Genomic DNA, 13,800 nt, shown 5'->3' on the forward strand with positions numbered 1-13,800 from the left:
GAATCTGTGAAGAGAAATGAGAGGTTATGTTTCGAGTCTGGTTACCGTTCTTCAGAATACTACCGAAGGACAATTGAACTTTTCCAGCAACGACCGTATTTGTTTCTGATGTACAGCATCTACATGCCTTTTGGTCTTCATTCCCTTTTAATTCCTCCTCCCCCCCACTTTCCTTCAACATATGACTCTTCGGCTTTGTCTTTCCGCCCTTGGAAAAGAGTCCGTCTGTCCACTCTATCATGGCGTCTTGGGGCACTCCAAAGCCACTGGATTTCTTTTGATAACAGTCCAAAATTGTACAAAATCTCCGAATTCCCTCCAGTCCAGAGAATATCCTAAACCTCTTTCACTCTCTCCAAAGCCACCACAGCCGTTCATAATCTGGCAATCAAAATCACACATGATACTATAAATGTGGACGAATTCCAGTTTTATTTTCCCTTCCTTGATAAAAGAAGACTAGCATGCTATACCCCATGTTTATCACTTTATGCACTTGTGTTGCCATTTTAAGGAACATGCACCTGAAGATCCTTCTGTATACAAACGCTCCTGGGATCCTTTCTTTTACTGCATACAGACCTTTTGCAATTTGCCTCCAAATATTCATCACCTCACACTTTTCTGAATTAAGCTCGACATGCAAATACTCTGAATAACTTTCCAAATGTTCAGTATTCTGCCTTTATACTTTGCCCTAGACCGCAATTCACGCTAAACCACAAGACATGCTTGATGCCATGTAATATTTCTTAATATTAATCATTCAGTTCTCTGTTTGATATTCATTCACAGTGTGCCTTGGACAGGGCAGGGCTGCCATAGATAGCATCACCTATTCCTGTTCCACTCCACCAAAACACACGTTTCCATGGCAACTGCTCCCAGGCTCATTGCTTACTTGCAATTTTCCCTTTACAATATCATACAGGTAATCAGACTTCCCGTCCTCTGCTTTCCAAATCATTTGTCCGTTTCCAAAGTGGATGACGGTACAGGCCTCCAGCCTGTAAAGAACAAAGATGGAAAACAACTTACATAAGAGATTAATGATCATGTTGTCGCTTCACATATCTTCAGCTGGCAACAAATCTTCCATTGTTGCCCACTTTGATAACGACATGAGTGCATGTATTTCCTGTAATAATTACCTGGTAGTGACTAGCCCCTTGCTGTCCCACATCTTCCGGAAATATGCTTCCCGACGCTAAGCACTTGGGTATTGAATGTCAAATCGAATGCTTCTGTTGTCCGTTTCCCAGTCTTTCATTGTTTCCCTGTCTGCAACTTCCCTTCTCATCTCATGCAGTTGCTTTGCTAGTTCTTCCTCAAACTGTATAACACAATCCATGTTATTGCACATCACATGTCCTCCCGCTACCGTGCCCTCGGGGAGTTCTGTAGTCCGTCCAGTCACGAAATCAAAGGGGTCACCACTGGACGTAGGTTTGCTCACTGAGCTGGAAGTATTATTTCCAGACGTTTCATCACCCTACTAGGTATAATTATTAGTGGGCCTCCCGGCGAAGCATTGTATATGGTTCCTGCTTTCTATTTATATGTTTGCGTTGGTCATGTCATTTACTGTGGTGAAGTCATTTCCTGTGATGATGCCATTCCCAGTTGCTTTTCTCGGGGGGTGAAAGCTGGGGAAAAACTCAATGTGTTCGTTGCGATTTGGAGGTGCAGACTGACATTTTACTTTTCTCAAAAGCTGCATTAAGACTCTCTCAACACACTTTTTACATTGAATCAGTCTAAATATTATGGCACAGACAGGGAACACCAGATTTAACTCATTCAACATATCAATTGGCTCACACCAGTTGGTACAGTTAACCAGAGAATGGAACTTTTTAAAGAATGTTTTGTGATTTACATATGAAAAAAGCGAAGCTATCATGGTATTCTAACAGATGAAATACTCAACAAACAATCAAGGTATTTTTCCATGTATAATTTTAGTTACATCACACTGAAAACTTTTACTATAAATTGTCTGTCTCACAATTATGTCCTGCACATTTCTTTGGTGAAAGACTGGCGCTCTGTACGCCAGTGCTTCCAATTAAAACTGTTGAACTATAAACTGGTGTTGTGTGATTTTTAACGATGTGGTTGTTTACCACGAGTTCCAGCTGGAATGTGATGCATCTAGGAATTCGCGTACATGACTCTGTTTGGTTTGTCCTAATATGGATGTGTTATCCCAGTCGAAGTGGTTATGGAGTTAACTAGGTTGCCGTGTTGCACCCTGTAGATAATCATGTACAAGCAAGCAGGGATAGTTTAGTAAACAGCAGGACTTATGCTGAAGAATAGCGATGAAGTAGAGGGTGAGATAGATGGAGAGAATCACGGGATTGCTGATGAACCATTGGAAGGTGATAGAACGCTTCAGTTATTTACATACCAGGATAATAGTGAGAAGAGTCATGTCGTTTTGTGGCTAGTTGATGTTCATGTTTCCTTTTGGTTAGTTTTCTGCCTGTTTGTCCAATGTGGTGTTTGTTACAGTTCTTGCACGGTGTTTTCTTCCTGGAATTTGACCTGAGGTTCATGAGGATTATTCTAACCTATGGCTGCCCTCTCCCCATCAAGGCCTTGGTCCGATTTGCCATCAGTGCCCGATTCAATCCTGCTTCTGGACCTGAACACTGGAGATAGCACTGGAGATGGAATTTCCATTCCAACCTAACAGGCGACATACCTGCTTAATTGCTTTCCCGATAACTTGCGCCCCTTGGTCTGAATCTACAGGTGAAAGCTTCCAACCACTGAGTAAACCTGTTTTTGAGATCCAGTGGGATTTCTTTCGATGGGACTGGGTGGTTGGTCTCTGCCGGCGGCTCCATATTATTTTGATTGCATTCTCTGGCTCGCACTATGTACAGAATACACACCTTTGACAAAATCTTACTGTGACTCTGCCGAATTCAAGTCACGAACATCGACGAATTAAGTTATATTGCATTGTATCGAGCCAGATGTGTGACACAGCATGGCAGGTTTTTAATCTTTGTAGGCGGCACAGTGGCACAGTGGTTAGCACGACTGCCTCACAGCGCCAGAGACCCAGGTTCAATTCCCGCCTCAGGTGACTGACTCTGTGGTGTTTGCACGTTCTCCCCGTGCCTGCGTGGGTTTCCTCCTGGTGCTCCGGTTTCCTCCCACAATCCAAAGATGTGCAGGTCAGGTGAATTGGCCATGCTAAATTGCCCGTCGCCTTAGGCAAGGGGTAAATGTAGGGGTATGGGTGGGTTGCGCTTCGGCGGGTCGGTATGGACTTGTTGGGCCGAAGGGCCTGTTTCCACGATGTAATATCATGCAATCTAATCTCCTAAAGATTGTGTTGTGCAGTCTGATGCCGATGCTTGATCCGACATGTTCCAGACTCTGTCTTTTCTCGTTTGCCCCGACGTTTTCCCATTCCTGTTTGTCCACTTGTGGGGCTGGTTCTGGGAATGTCCTGAGACTTTCCTCTCTTGCTTCTGCAACTGTTGCCAGTGTCACTTCATCAAATGTCTGCACTGTTAAAGTCAGTAGTTTAGCTGCATTAGCCAGAAACTCATTGGCCTGTCGTAGCAGGATTTTTGCTTTACTATGAGCATTAATCTTAATTTCTACTGAGTCACTGTGTCCAGCAGCTCCCTGACCTGTTCTTCGTGCTGTATGTGGCCACGAGGCAAGGTAATATACCCTGAACAAGATCAGTCCAACATATGGCCATTAACTATATCAAAGGAATAACTACTATCTGTGTATCTTGTGAGTCCCAGGCGCCTGGATATTTTCGATGCTTCTGGCAGTCCATTAATCTGCCCCTTTGGTACAGTGACACCCAGGAATATGCTCTCCTGCGAAAACATTTCCCTCGCTATCTACCACGGTCAAAGCAGTATGCGGATCTCCCTCACATTATGTCCTTCATCTATCTCCAAATAACTGATGCACTCCATCACCTTCTAATGGTTCATCAGCAATCCCGTGACTCTCTCCGTCTCTAACCTATATCTTACCCTCCACTTCATCTCTATTCTTCACCATAAGTCCTGCTATGCTTACTAAACTATCCCTCTTTGCTTGTACATGCTTGACTGCAGGGTGGATGACGGCAACCTAGTTAAGTCCATGACTGTCTGATATTGCCTTTAGTTCTCCTGTCTCCAACAGTCACCAAACTGTGGTGTGTGTTCAGGAACATATGTTCCTTCAAGATAATGGCTTCAGACAGTGCGACGGCCCATGTGGAACAATTCAAGTCCTGAGCACACCGGCGAAGTTCCGACAGCACCATTCCTCTCTGAGTGAAATAATGCATCACCACTCTCTGACTACCATCGTTTCATTGACACAATGCTGCTGTCTAATATCTATTCTTATCATTGCAGATAATACAATAAAGCTTTGACTCGTTTGGCAGTTCCATTACTAGGAATAATGACAAGGCTTCCGTTAAAGTGGTCAAAGTTTCCTCCGTCTGAGGGTCCCATTCTTTTCTTGTTCTAAACTGTTACCCCGTTTTGTAACAGGGCTTGTAATGCTTCTACCAATTCTGATGATTGTTCATGACATGCCAAAAGTAATGAACAATCCCTGAGATGTCTTATCCACATCACAATGTGCATTGATCTTTTTAAACTCCCAACCTTTCAGTCCATTGGAACTGTCACCTTTCACTTTCTGATTTATACCCTTCCTTCCTAACAAGTAGGTCCTCTAGCTTACCAGTCCGTTTCGCACTCTCCTCCTCAACAATACTGTCCTTCTCATTTGTAAATACTGAAGAAAAGTACTCATTCAAGACCTCTCCTATCTCTTCCGACTCAATAAACAGTCTCCCACTATTGCCCATGATTGGACATACCCTCGTTCTCGTCATTCTCATGTTTCTCACATACGCAAAAAAGGTCTTGCGGTTATCCTTGATCCTACCCGCCAAAGAGTTTTCATGCCCTCTCTTAGCTCTCCTAATCCCTTTCTTCAGCTCCCTCCTGGCTATCCTGTATCCCTCCAACGCTCTGTCTGAACCTTGTTGCCTCAACCTTATGTAAGCCTCCTTCCTCTTTACTAGACATTCAACCTTCTTCGTCAAGCAAGGTTCCCTCACACGACTATCTCTTTCCTGCCTGACAGGTACATACATATCAAGGACACGTAGTATCTGTACCTTGAAGACGTTCCACATTTCAACGACACCCTTCCCTGACAGCCTATGCTCCCAACGTAAGCTCCTCAGATCCTGTCTTGCAGCATCGTATTTACCCTTCCCCAAATGTAAAACCTACCCTGTTGCACGCACCTATCTCTCTCCATACCAAGGTGAAAGTCACAGAATTGTGGTCACTATCACTAAAATGGTCAAGGAGAAATTGAGGACTGCAGATGCTGGAGATCAGAGATTAAAATGTGTTGTTGGAAAAGCGCAGCAGGTCAGGCAGCATCCAAGGAACAGGAGAACCGACGTTTTGGGCAGAAGCCCTTCATCAGGAAAGCCCTTCTTCCTGAAGAAGGGCATATGCTCGAAACGTCGATTCTCCTGTTCCTTGGATGTTGCCTGACCTGCTGCGCTTTTCCAGCAAGACATTTTCATCAACAAAATGGTCACGTGCTAACAAGCCCATCACTTGCTCGTTACCAAGTGCCAAATCCAATATGGCAGTCCCTCCGCTCGAACAAACTATATACTGGGTTAGAAAAGCTTCTTGGAAACACTGCACAAACACCGCCCCGTCCAATCTACCTGATCTAATCAATATTTGGGAAGTTGAAATCCCCCATGACTACTGCCCAGTGGCTTTTAGCACCTTTCTAAAATCTGTTTCTCAATCTGTTTCTCCACATCGCTGCTGCTATTGGTGGGCCTATAGTAAACACCCAACAAGGTGACTGCTACTTTCCTATTTCTGACTTCAGCCCATAATACCTCCAAAGACAGACCCCCCTCGAACTTCTTTTCTGCAGCCGTTATACCATTTCTAATTAGCAACGCCACCCCCCTCCTTTTTTACCACCCCCAATCTTACTGAATCATCTGTAACCAGGAGCCTCCAACAACCATTCCTGTCTCTCTTCCATCCACGTTTCCGTGATGGCGACAGCATCGTGCTCCCAAGTACCGATCCACGCCTTAACTTCACCCACCTTATTTCTGATGCTCCTCGCATTGCAGTATACACACTTGAACCCATCTCTGTGTCCGCAAGTATTCCCTATCAGCGCTAGCTGCTGCACCGCCTCTCTACATTCTTGGACATCCTGAAAAACAGCTAACCTAATTGCTGGACGACAAGTCCAGATCCCATCCCTCTACCAAATTCGTTTAAAACCCCCTGAAGTGTGCGAGCAAACCGACCTTCCAGGATATTGGTACGCTTCTGCTTCAGGTGCAACCCGTCCTGCTTGTATAGGTACCACCTTCCCCAGAATGCAGTCCAATTGTCCAAATACCTGAAGCCCTCCCTCCTACACCATTCTTGCAGACACGTGTTCAACTGAACTCTCCCCCTATTCCTTGCCTCATTGTCACGTGGCACCGGCAACAACCCCGAGATGACGACTCTCTCCGTCCTAGCTTTCAGCTTCCTGCCGAACTCCCTGAGCTCCTGAATGACCTCCCTACACCTCGTCCTATCTATGTCGTTGGTGCCAATGTGCATCACGACTTGTGGCTGCACACCCTACCCCTTCAGGATTCTGAAAACAAGGCCCGAGACATCTCATTCATTCATTGAAACAAACTACATTCATTCATTCAATAAACCAAATGTCATGCACCGATTCAATGAATCAAACAAAGCTCAGATACTGAATGAATCCAACTGCATTCATTCATGCAATGAAAGAAACTGCCCGTGTTCATTCAATGAGTAGAGCCTTTCTCATTCACTCAATGTTACGAGCTTTACGCATTCGTTCTATCAAACATGGTGTTCTCATTCATTCAACGACACAAACAGCACACATTCATTCAATGAAACAATTTGCAAGTGTTAAGACAATAAGTGGAAATCCTCTCCTTTATTCAATGTCTCAAGCTTGATTCATTCATTCAAATAATCGAACGGCATTCATTCATTCATTGAATCAATTTTCAGTCATTTATTCAATAAATCAGATGTTACACATTGATTCAATGAAAAAAAAACTAAACTCATGCTTTCAGTGAATCAAAATGCTTTCATTCATACAATGAAACAAACTATAGTCATTCATTCATTAAATAAAATGTTTTGCATTGAATCAATGAATCAAGCAAAACTCAGATATTTAATGTATCAAACTGCACTCATTCATTCAATGAATCAAAACGGTACTTATTAATTCATGGCGTAGAGCTTCTCTCATTCATCCCATGCCTCAAGCTTACCTCATTCATTCAGCGAATCAAATTGCATTCATTCATTCATGACAAACAAACTACAGTCATTCAGTTAGTAAGCCAAATGTTATGCATTGATTCAATGAATCAAACTGCACTCATTCATTAAATGAAACAAACTGCCAGTGTTCATTCAATGAGTAGAGCTTCTCTCATTCATTCAATTTTATGAGCTAAGCGCATTCATTCTGTTCAGGAGTGTGCACTCGTTCGTTCAACAAAGCTAACAGCACGCATTCATTCAATGAGCAGAACTGCATGTGTTAATACAATAAGTGGAAAGTCTCTCATTCATTCAATGTCTCAGGCTTTAATCATTCTTTCAAATAATCGAACCGCATTCATTCATTCATTGAATCAATATTCAGTAATATATTCAATAAATCAGATGTTATGCCTTGACTCAATGAAAAAACTAAACTCAATGAAACTGCATTCACTCATGCATTGAAACAAGCTGTAGCCATTCATTCAGTAAGTCAAATGTCATGCATTGAATCAACGAATCAAACAAAACTCAGACATTTAACGTATCAAACTGCACTCATTCATTCAATGAAACAAAACCGCATGTGTTAATTCATGGAGTAGGGCTTCTCTCATTCATCCCATGCCTCAAGCTTACCTCATTCATTCAGCGAATCAAACTGCATTCATTCATTCATGACAAACAATCTACAGTCATTCATCAATAATCCAAATGTTATGCATTGATTCAATGAAACAAACTAAAACCCGCATTCAGTGAATCAAACTGCATTCACTCATGCATTCAAGAAAACTATAGTTATTCATTTAATAAATCAAGTGTTATGCGTTGTTTCAATGAATCTATCTAAACTCAGACATTTAATGTATCAAACTGTACTCATTCATTCAATGATACTAACTGCCCGTGTTAATTCATTGTGTAGAGCTTCTGTCATTCAATGTTACGAGCTTAACGCATTGACTCTATTAAACACTGTGTAATCATTCATTCAATGACGCAAACAGCGCACATCATTCCATGAAACTTACTGCACGTGTTAAGTCAATGAGTGGAGCTTCTCTCGTACATTCCATGCCTTAACCTTACCTCATTCATTGAGGCAATCAAACTGAGTTCAGTCATTCCTTGAAACAAACTACAGACATTCATTCAATAAATCAAATGTTATGCGTTGATTAAATGAATCATACTTAATTAACAATGTAATGTATCAAACTGCACTCATTCGTTCAATGACACAAACTACCCGTGTTCATTCATTGAGTACAGCTTCTCTCAAAAAATTCTTTCTCACGGATTTCACGCATTCATTCAATTCATTGCTTCAGCATACTGCACTCCTTCATTCAAGGAAACGACCTGCACTCATTCATTCCATGAAACTAACTGCACATGTTAGGTCAATAAGTGGAGCTTCTAACATTCATCCCATGCCTCAAGGTTACCCCATTCATTCATCGAATCAAACTGTATTCATTCATTAATTACAAACAAACTACAGTCATTAATTCAATCAAGCAAATGTTATGCTTTGATTCAATGGATGAAGCTAAAAAAGACATTTATGAACCAAACTGCCTTCATTCATTCAACGAAACAAACTGCCAGTGTTCATTCAATGAGAACAGCTTTCCTCATTCATTCAATGTTACGAGCTTAACGCATTCACTCTATTAAACACTGAGTTGTCATTCATTCAATGAAGCAAACAGCACACAATAATTCCATGAAACTAACTGCAAGTATTCCATGCCTCAAGCTAACCTCATTCATTCAGAGAATCAAACTGAATTCATTCATTCATGGAAACAAAATACTGTCATCTATTCAATAGATCAAATGTTATGCATTGAGCCAATGAATTATAAAAAACACAGACATTTAATGAACCAAACTGCACCCATTCATTGAATGAAAGAAACTGCCCATGTTCATTCAACGAGTAGAGCTTCTCTCATTAATTCAATTTTACGAGCTTAACGCATTCATTCTATTAAACTGTTTAATATCACTGCTCCAGTCACTGTTGTTCAGTGAACGTGCCCTAATACCACCACCACGCTACTTTCGAACCATCCGTTTAGATGCCAGGATGTGAGATCAGTCTACATTTTACATATTTAACTGACTGACACAACACATTATTGGAGCATCAGTCTCAGGAAAAAGACATAGAGCAGAATTGTCAAAAAAATACTGCATTGAAAAATACCAGTTTCTATGGCTATCTGGGGCATGTATTTTATTTGATCATTCGGTTGTAGCTCGAGTATTTGTGTGCAGTTCCGTAACTGACATTTTGGCAGTGAAGTGATCGCACTAGAAAAAATTCGAAATAAATTTGCCAGGATATTATGTGGTCGTAGTGATTCTTTTATAAGGAGAAATTTGACATACTGGGGTACTTTTTCTTGGAGCAGACGAGATTGTGAGGAGATAAGATTGAGACATACAAAATAATGAGTGAACTCGGTAGGACAGTCTGAAGGAAACGTATCTTCTTGAGCCCAAATTTAATGTAAGTGATAGAAAGGTTTCAGCAGAGAAGCAGTAAAACCTTTATCAGTCAAATGGTGCATTAATCTGGAACGCACTGTTTGGAAGGGTTTGCAAGGCAGATATTCAAAAATCCTTCAGAAGTATTCAAATGTCTGTGATGGAAAATGGGATGAGGATGGTCAAGCCGTTGTTTCTGGAAAGGGAATTGACTGAAGGGATTCACGTTGCTGGCAACTTGGAACTCAGTACTCATATTGGCTTATGAATAATAAGTACAATTAGTTTGTAACTGTCATCAAATCAATTCTGCTCTCAAGCCAGGTAGGAGACGAACCTATAATCTCCCATGACGTAGCCAGGCATTGCATAACTGGCCCCCGTGGTGGAGTTTAGCTTATACACTTATGAGGAAGGTGATGGTAACACGTAAATGAGCAACAACGATCATGGTATCAAGAAGAACAATCAGTAAAGCTCATCATCACGACTGCTTCATTCAATCCCCCATTTTGTGAAGCGTTGACCTTTTCAAAGAAAACACATCTGACCTGATGAGTCTTACATTCAACCTATATCTTCTCGGCCATTCAATGGTGTCAACGTTGACTTGAAAAAAAATCACATCCTGTGTTCAGCAGGGGAGGAGAGAAAAAAAGAGTCTGGCAGGGAGAGAGAGAGACTGCGTGTAGCAGGGGAGGAGAGAGAGTGAGAGTGTGGCAGTGGTTGAGAGACAGGGAGCAGAGAGAGAGTAATGCAGGGTAGAACAGAGAGAGAGTACGGCAGGGGAGAAGAGGGAGATCGTGAGAGTGATTGACAGTGAGGAAAGAGCGAGAGTGACAGTATGGGGGAGAAGAGAGACAGTGAGAGAGTGGGGCAGTTGAGGAAAGGGATCGAAACAATGTGGCATAAGAGGAGGAGAGAATGTGTGTGGTAGAATTAGAGAGAAAGCGTGAGAAAGAGGTAGAGTGGCAGAGGAAGAGAGAGACTGGCAGGTGAGGAAAGAGACAATGTCTAATTCTTGTCAAACAACGAATCCGAGACTCAAGCTGTACAAATCCCCGACGACGCATCTGCAATCTTACGACTCGTAAAATTGAATGAATGAGAGAAGCTCTACTCGTTGAATGAACACGGGCAGATTCTTTCATTCAATGAACGGGTGCAGTTTGGTTCATTAAATGTCTGTGTTTTTTATAATTTTTTGGCTCAATGCATAAAATTTGATCTATTGAATAGATGACAGTAATTTGTTTCCATGAATGAATTCAATTTGATTCTCTGAATGAATGAGGTTAGCTTGAGGCATGGAATACTTGCAGTTAGTTTCATGGAATTATTGTGTGCTGTTTGCTTCATTGAATGAATGACAACTCAGTGTTTAATAGAGTGAATGCGTTAAGCTCGTAACATTGAATGAATGAGGAAAGCTCTACTCATTGAATCAACACTGGCAGTTGGTTTCGTTGAATGAATGAAGGCAGTTTGATTCATTAATGTCTTTTTTAGCTTCAGTCATTGAATCAATGCATAACATTTGGTTGATTGAATTAATGACTGTAGTTTGTTTGTAATTAATGAATGAATGCAGTTTGATTCGATGAATGAATGGGGTAACCTTGAGGCATGGGATGGAAGTGAGGAGCTCCACTTATTGACCTAACATGTGCAGGTCGTTTCCTTGAATGAAGGAGTGCAGTATGGTGAAGCAATGAATTGAATGAATGCGTGAAATTCGTGATATAGAATTTTTTGAGAGAAGCTGTACTCAATGAATGAACACGGGTAGTTTGTGTCATTGAACGAATGAGTGCAGTTTGATACATTACATGGCTAAGTTTAGTTTGATTCATTTAATCAACGCATAACATTTGAGTTATTGAATGAATGTCTGTAGTTTGTTTCAAGGAATGACTGAACTCAGTTTAGTTGCCTCAATGAATGAGGTAAGGTTAAGACATGGAATGAACGAGAGAAGCTCCACTCATTGACTTAACACGTGCAGTAAGTTTCATGGAATGATATGCGCTGTTTGCGTCATTGAATGAATGATTACACCGTGTTTAATAGAGTCAATGCGTTAAGCTCGTAACATTGAATGAGAGAAGCTCTACACATTGAATTAACACGGGCAGGTAGTATCATTGAATGAATGAGTACAGTTTGATACATTAAATGTCTGAGTTTAGATAGATTCATTGAAACATCCGATAACATTTGATTTATTAAATGAATAACTATACTTTGTTTCAATGCATGCGTGAATGCAGTTTGATTCACTGAATGCGGGTGTTTAGTTTGTTTCATTGAATCAATGCATAACTTTTGGATTATTGATGAATGACTGTAGATTGTTTGTCGTGAATCAATGAATGCAGTTTGATTCGCTGAATGAATGAGGTAAGCTTGAGGCATGGGATGAATGAGAGAAGCACTACTCCATGAATTAACACGTGTGGTTTTGTTTCATTGAATGAATGAGTGCAGCTTGATTCGTTAAATGTCTGAGTTTTGTTTGATTCATTGATTCAATGCATGACATTTGATTTAATGAATGAATGACTATAGTTTGTTTCATTGTATGAATGAAAGCATTTTGATTCAGAGAATGCATGAGTTAAGTATTTTCATTGAATCAATGCGTAACATTAGATTTATTGAATATATGACTGAACATTGATTCAATGCATGAATGAATGCCGTTCGATTATTTGAATGAATAAATCAAGCTTGAGACATTGAATAAATGAGAGGATTTCCACTTATTGTCTTAACACTTGCAAATTGTTTCATTGAATGAATGTCTGCTGTTTGCATCGTTGAATGAATGTGAGCACCATGTTTAATAAAACGAATGCATAAAGCTCATAACATTGAGTGAATGAGAAAAGCTCTACTCATTGAATGAACACGGGCAGTTTCTTTCATTGCATGAATGAATGCAGTTTGATTCATTCAGTATCTGAGCTTTGATTCATTGAATCGGTGCATGCCATTTGGTTTATTGAATGAATGAATGTAGTTTGTTTCAATGAAAGAATGAGATGGCTCGGGCCGTGTTTTCAGAATCCTTAAGGGGGAGAGTGTGCAGCCACAAGTCGTGATGCACATGGGCACCAACGACATAGGTAGGAAGAGGGGTAGGGAGGTCATTCAGGAGCTCAGGGAGTTCGGCAGGAAGCTGAAAGCTAGGACGGACAGTGTCGTCATCTCTGGGTTGTGGCCGGTGCCACGTGACAATGAGGCAAGGAATAGGGGGAGAGTTCAGTTGAACACGTGTCTGCAAGGATGGTGTAGGAGGGAGGGCTTCAGGTATTTGGACAATTGGACTGCATTCTGGGAAAGGTGGTACCTGTACAAGCAGGACGGGTTGCACCTGAAGCAGAAGGGCACCAATATCCTGGAAGGTAGGTTTGCTCGCACACTTCGGGGGGTTTTAAACGAATTTGGCAGAGGGATGGGATCCGGACTTGTAGTCCAGCAAGTAGTTTAGCTGTTTTTCCGGATGTCCATGAGTGGAGAGAGGCTGTGCAGCAGCTAGAGCTGATAGGGCATACTTGTGGACACAAAGATGGGCTCAAGTATGTATACTGCAATGCAAGGAGCATCAGAAATAAGGTGAATGAAATTAAAGCGTGGATCGGTACTTGGGAGTACGATGCTGTGGCCAACACGGAAACGTGGATATAAGAGAGACAGGAATGGTTGTTGGAGGCTCCTGGTTACAGTTGTTTCAGTAAGATTGGGGGTGGTAAAAAAGGAGCGGGGTGGCGTTGCTAATTAGAAATGGTATAACGGCTGCAGAAAAGCAGTTCGAGGGAGATCTGTCTTTGGAGGTATTATGGGCTGAAGTCAGAAACAGGAAAGGAGCAGTCACCTTGTTGGGTGTTTACTCTAGGCCCCCCATAAGCAGCAGCGATGTGGAGAATCA

The sequence above is a fragment of the Chiloscyllium punctatum genome, chromosome 43 (genome assembly GCF_047496795.1).
Source record: "Chiloscyllium punctatum isolate Juve2018m chromosome 43, sChiPun1.3, whole genome shotgun sequence".
Taxonomy (NCBI): Eukaryota; Metazoa; Chordata; class Chondrichthyes; order Orectolobiformes; family Hemiscylliidae; genus Chiloscyllium; species Chiloscyllium punctatum.